Source organism: Ctenopharyngodon idella, chromosome 15 (assembly GCF_019924925.1).
Source record: "Ctenopharyngodon idella isolate HZGC_01 chromosome 15, HZGC01, whole genome shotgun sequence".
Taxonomy (NCBI): domain Eukaryota; kingdom Metazoa; phylum Chordata; class Actinopteri; order Cypriniformes; family Xenocyprididae; genus Ctenopharyngodon; species Ctenopharyngodon idella.
In genome coordinates, this window is record NC_067234.1 from 18,108,928 (window position 1) to 18,114,931 (window position 6,004).

The 6,004-nt window shown below is 34.7% G+C and overlaps 1 long non-coding RNA gene across 1 annotated transcript; it reads left to right on the forward strand.

The window, feature by feature from the left end:
• Positions 1-361: 361 nt before the first annotated feature.
• Positions 362-5,670, forward strand: LOC127495429 (uncharacterized). Its single transcript, XR_007925120.1, has 2 exons — positions 362-2,599; positions 4,230-5,670. It is a non-coding gene; the product is annotated as an uncharacterized LOC127495429 (long non-coding RNA).
• The last annotated feature ends 334 nt before the right edge of the window (positions 5,671-6,004 follow it).

Here is a 6,004-nt window from a genome sequence, read left to right on the forward strand (position 1 = left end):
GACATATTTTAGTAGCTTGTAGGGCAAACTTCAATATCTAGTGATTCGAAACAAAGATTCGTATTAAAGCTTCATGAAGCAGTGTTTTGAAATCGCCCATCACTAGATATTGTTGGAAATAAAGTTGCTATTTTTGCTATTTTTTGGCACACAAAAAGTATTCTCGTTGCTTTATAATATTAAGGTTGAAGCACTGTAGTCACATGAACTGTTTTAAATATGTTTTTAGTACCTTTCTGGGCATTGAAAAGGGAGTGTTGTTGCTGGCAATGCAGGCCTCACTGAAGCCATCGGATTTTATCAAATATCTTAATATGTGTTCTGAAGATGAACGAAGGTCTTACGCAGACTGATATGAGGTATAACGTTTCTGTAAAACACTGTTAAAAATTAACTGTAAATTTTACAGTAAAATACTGGCAGCAGGGTTGCCAGCCAGTTATTGTCATTTTTACAGTAGCATTACTGTAATTTAATTTACAGAATTTTACTGTACTCTGATTACAGTAAATAACTATTTTTTTTTTTTAATTTGCTGTATTTTATTTTTTAAACTACTTGAAAGTATGTATTTGCTATATTTGTTTATATTAATGCTTGGCAGCTTTTAAATTTAAACTATTAACTGCATCTGCTTTAAACATTTTTAACTGCATAAAATGTTGTATAATGCATAACTTATTTCACCTATTATTTCACAAAACAATAAATAAATAGACTCTTCTTAGTTTTGAAAAACAAAATTTAATATATAACATTTTTTAAATTTGCATGGAAAAAGACAAAGCAGTGTATTTTCTATTATTTTGAATTCATATTTTATTTACAAAATACTTTTTCTTGAATGGACATGAAATTACATAGTTTTAAATTTCTTGAAACATATCAGCCACCATCGCCCTTCACACCAAAAAGAAATACACAACTGCATGACTTAAAATTTATAGTTTACCCAAAAATGAAAATTCTTCATTAATTATTCACCATCATGTCATTTCTCACTTGTAAAGCATTTGTTCATTTTCAGAACACAAATGAATATATTTTGAATGAAATCTGAGAGCTCTCTGTCCCTCCAAAGGCAGCTATGCAACTTGCACATTTAAGGTCCAGAAAGCTATAAAGACATTAAAGTAATTCATGTGACTCCAGTGGTTTACCCTCAATTTTGTGAAGCGATGTGAGTGGTTTGTTTGCAACATAACATAATTTACCTCTGTATTTATAAAATAGTATTATAATAATACTTAATCAGCCGCTGCCGCCACCTTTAATTCTTTAAGCCAGTATGGTCTGGCACAAGAGGATAACACACCACCACAACTTCAATCACAACAAAATGTTCATGATGTGGTAAAATGATTAATTACTCATTAATTACTCACCCTAATGTTGTTAAAAACCCGTACGACTTTCATTCATCTTTGGAACACAAATGAAGATCACAAATGATTCATCTTAGTCGTCATCAGTGGTGTCATGAAAAACCATTCAGCTGTGATCAGTGTGGCAAGAAGTTTAGATCCTCATCATATCTCAACAAACACCTGACAGTTCACACAGTCGAGAGGCTGTACTTGTGTCCGGTGTGTGGAAAGAGTTTTTCACGGCTGGCCAATTGCAGAAAGCACCAGAAGATCCATTCTTCTGTGAAAACTCATGCTTGTGTGGAGTGTAGCAATACCTTCATCACAAGTGAACATCTCAAAAAGCGCCTGAAAAGTCACTCTGAAGAAAGACCGTTCACATGTATATGGATTCAAAGAGAAAGTCCACCAAACACATGAGGATTCACACTGGAGAGAAGCCGCACACATGCCATCAGTGTGGGAAGAGCTTCAGGTCTCTGTTATGCATCATCACTCTGGAGAAAAAACATATAATTGTGATCAGTGTGGTAAGAAATTTACATTGTCATCAATTCTTAAAAGCCACCTGACGGTGCATACGGACGAGAGGCTCCATAAGTGCCCTTTGTGTGAAAAGAGTTTTTCACGACCAGACTCTCTGAAACAGCACCAAAAACTACATGATGTTGTGCGGGATCACGTGTGTTTCGAGCGTGGGAAGAGCTTTACAGCAGCGAGTCATTTGATGCATGAGAATGCATGTTTTTAATTTATTGTTTTAAAAAGTTGTGTAGTTTATTGAGATCAAACCCCTCACACCTGAGAGAACTGAATCTGTCTGAGAATATAATAGGAGATTCAGTGTCTCTTCTCTCTGCTGTACTGGAGGATCCTCACTGTAAACTGGAGAGACTTTGGTACAATCATATTTGACTCTCAGACATGAAACACAATGTAAAATATATTTGAAGTGTTCAGCCTTTTTCTGCTGCTGTGAGATTATTTTTTGTACCTGCTAAACTGATCTGATCTGAACTGAGAGAGTGAAGAGTGTGTCATTGTTCTCTACAGGTTGAGAGATTGTGATATTACAGATGAAGATTGTGCTGCTCTGGCTTCAGCTCTAAGATCAAACCCCTCACACCTGAGAGAACTGAATCTATCTGGGAATAATCTAGAACAATCAGGAGTGGAGTTGCTCTCTGATCTAAGGAATGATCCACATTATAAACTGGAGGACCTAAGATATTGTGAGTATTTTTTTAAGGCATTTAAACAGGCCTCATATGTGTGTTAATCAGCTCCACTTTAGTCTCCTTAAACTGTGTTTAACAAGAGTTTAATTCTTTGATGTAAATATGTTATATAATTATTAGGGCTGGGAAGCGAATACAATTTTTATTCTAATTAATTACATGATGTGGCTATTAATTGATCTAATTAATCGCAAATTTATCGTACATCAAATTTGGCTGAGAAATTATCCCCAAAAGATCATTTGAAGTCATTATTGTGTAAAGCATTACATAGACATTTCAAAAAGTAGAATCAGAAAGAAATATTTTGTTTGATTCAACATGAATTTATTACATGAACTTTTGGACCATGAGGTTGAGTAAATAATGACTGAATTTTAGTTTTTGGGTGAACTATATGGAAATATGAAATTGAAAGTAAACATATGGTCAACTGATGTTTTATGAACCATTTTCTTAGAAATGTTAATTTACTGAATGCTACCAAGAAAGCTAGGTTACTACGTTTGTTAAATTAATTCACAGTATATGTAGCTACATTTATTATTAATGTGGGGGGAGATAGCGCTGTATGACAGATGTATCACTTTTATTTAGTTTTTCCTTTTTTATTCAAAACATTCACAAACTTGTTGACTATAGCCTTTCATGAACTATAGGATATATAGGCGCTGATCACCCACGGAAAAATATGAGATATTCTCCATTCATTTTAACCAATAAAAAACGACTGCAGTTTTCAGACTTGACGTTCTTTTCATTTTTATAGGCTAGTTCACTTGAGGCAGTTACTATGGCATTTTTTTTAACGACACGTCGAGCGCGCATCAGTGTAACACATTAATGCAAAAGCGCATCAATGTAATGTGCAGCACGAATCTCTCCACAAAACTCTCTCAAATATTGTGTCCTCATGGCTCTACTCTGGCTCAGATATTACGTATGCGCGCTCGGTTATGGAGTGTGGACACCAACCGGTAGAAACATAAATCGGCGCCTATTGTCAAATATTTGAATGCGTTTTGTCTTTTAAAACACGTCGTCAGATTTTAACTGAAAAAAAAAAAAGGATTAGCCTATTATTATCGCTTTCCATAAACAGAGTGTATTTAACAAAATGTATTTTTGGCTAGTAGCCTATTTAATGTCGATTTAAATGTCTGTAACTTAAAATAAACTTTATGTGGTTGAAAACACTGAATAGTTGTGATATAAAAAGCACTGAGCACGTGCATCTCTGGCTCAGCGCTAGCCAAAGCGCAAAATCACATTTGAATTTAGCAGACGTTCTTACAGATGTTGTTGTACGCTTCAAAGGATTCAAACTGATTGCACTTTGCCTTTCATATCTTGTGTTTTATGGACATTCTAACTGCATTCTATAGGCTAACTTTAAATTATTTTTTTCGTAATTAATTAATTTAATTAACATGCTAAAATTCACAGCCCTAATAATTATATGAATATTTTCATCTCTTACAGTGTCTCAATGCAGTTTTTCGTTCATATCTCTGACTAATATGAATATACTAATATCTCTGGCTGTTTGTTCTGAAATGATCTCCTGATGTGATGTGACAACAGTAATGTCTCATACTCAAATGTGACTGTCTGTGTGTTTTAGGGTAGGACTCTCAGTAATTAGACGTCAGTTCAGTTTCCTCAGGATCAGCTGATGGTGAATAAGGAGCTACAGAGACTGAAGACACAGAGACACACAGCGATCACACTGACATGTGTGTGTGACTTCACAGCAGTTTCTTGTTTTTTTTTTTTTGGTGTCTGTTTTTGGTCTGTTCTTTTGAACTATGTATGTCATCAGATTTACATTATTACAGGATCTGAACTTGCTGTATATTTTTAAGACTCAATTTTATAGATGAAAATAAGTGCCTAAAATCACCGTTGGCAATTTGGAGTAGTTTTGGATTCGCTAGATAATGCACTGCTTGATCACAATGTAGATGGTGTAAGACTGTATACACGGTAAGAGTGTGACAAAAGAGACAAAACTAGAACTAGAACATTGTAATCAACAAACCATATACACAGAGTAATTAAGAGATTTATTAAGGTAGACCGTTTCGTTTATTATAATGGGAAAATGTGATTCTTTTACTTTTTTTAATTGTAAAACCTTTTTCTAAGTTTAAAAAGAGATGTTTTAAATGAGTCTACCAGCAGAGGGCGACAATGCAAATTACTTCACTGAACGTTTATTTCTACCAGAAAGACTCAAGAGGGCAGGTGGACCTTTGCGTGGTATTTATTGGGTAAGGTATTAACAGATGGTAGTGAGCTACAATGATTCATGTTTAGTTGTATAGAAAAATTATTTGGCGTAGGCCCCGTCATTAGTCCAAATCCTAGGGATGCAGGTTCGGCTGATCCTGCCTGAAGATGAAGGCAGGGGTGGAGCCTACCCCAAAAAGAAATTATAATTGATACCCACCAGTTTAGGCTCGATTTACTAAATCATGCAAATTAGTATGTCGTGCGTACGATTTATAAATTGAGGTAACGACTTAGTAAAGCGTTTTATAAAGCGTGCACGATTTAGCCTACTGTGTTTTTTTTTTTTTTTTGTTTTTTTCCTGAATGTCATGTGCGGGGCTCCGTAATTATTGTTGTTATCGTTATGTTATTACTACTAGCTGTATGACTCAGCAGTTTCACTATTGCAGTTGTATTTGGTGTGATAGCTACCATGTAAACTTACTGAAACTACTGTTGTTGTCACATTTTAGAATGCTATTTGTAATATCTTTATTTGTGTTTTCTTAAAGTACTTGATTGTTCATCAATAAGCATGGATTATGGTGTTTAACTTTAACGACGCCATTTTTACCAGCACAATTTTATTGTAACTGTGTCATTAATTTATATTACTGTTTCACGAAATGTATATTTTATAAGAACAGTGACTTGCAAAGATGTATATCTTAATTCAACAATGTTATATAATATTGTAACATTGTATTTCGACATTTCTACATTTGTAGTAAACCACACAGACACCCATATTTTTGTATACTTCTGTCAACCAGATTAAAGTTTTCTTTGGACTTCTGGGCTATTGCACCTCTTCTTAATGGAAGAGTATGGCTGGAAGGTGAAAAACAGTTTAACGTACACAATATCAGTCACAAATAGTATTACATTTTTGTGACAAATGAAGGCATAAATAGTAAATATTTATGAACTAATGACTGTATATGCTATGGGCATGAGAAGCCACATTAGGCAGATTAACACAGAAAGACCACATAGGCCATGTTACATGAAAGGCCGCAATATGCCAATTATGTGAATAGCAGGAAGTGTAAAAAATATAGCGCAAGACACTCGCGCTGCCGGACTCAGACCTGAAGTGCACGCAGCCAAAGCCACTAGATGACA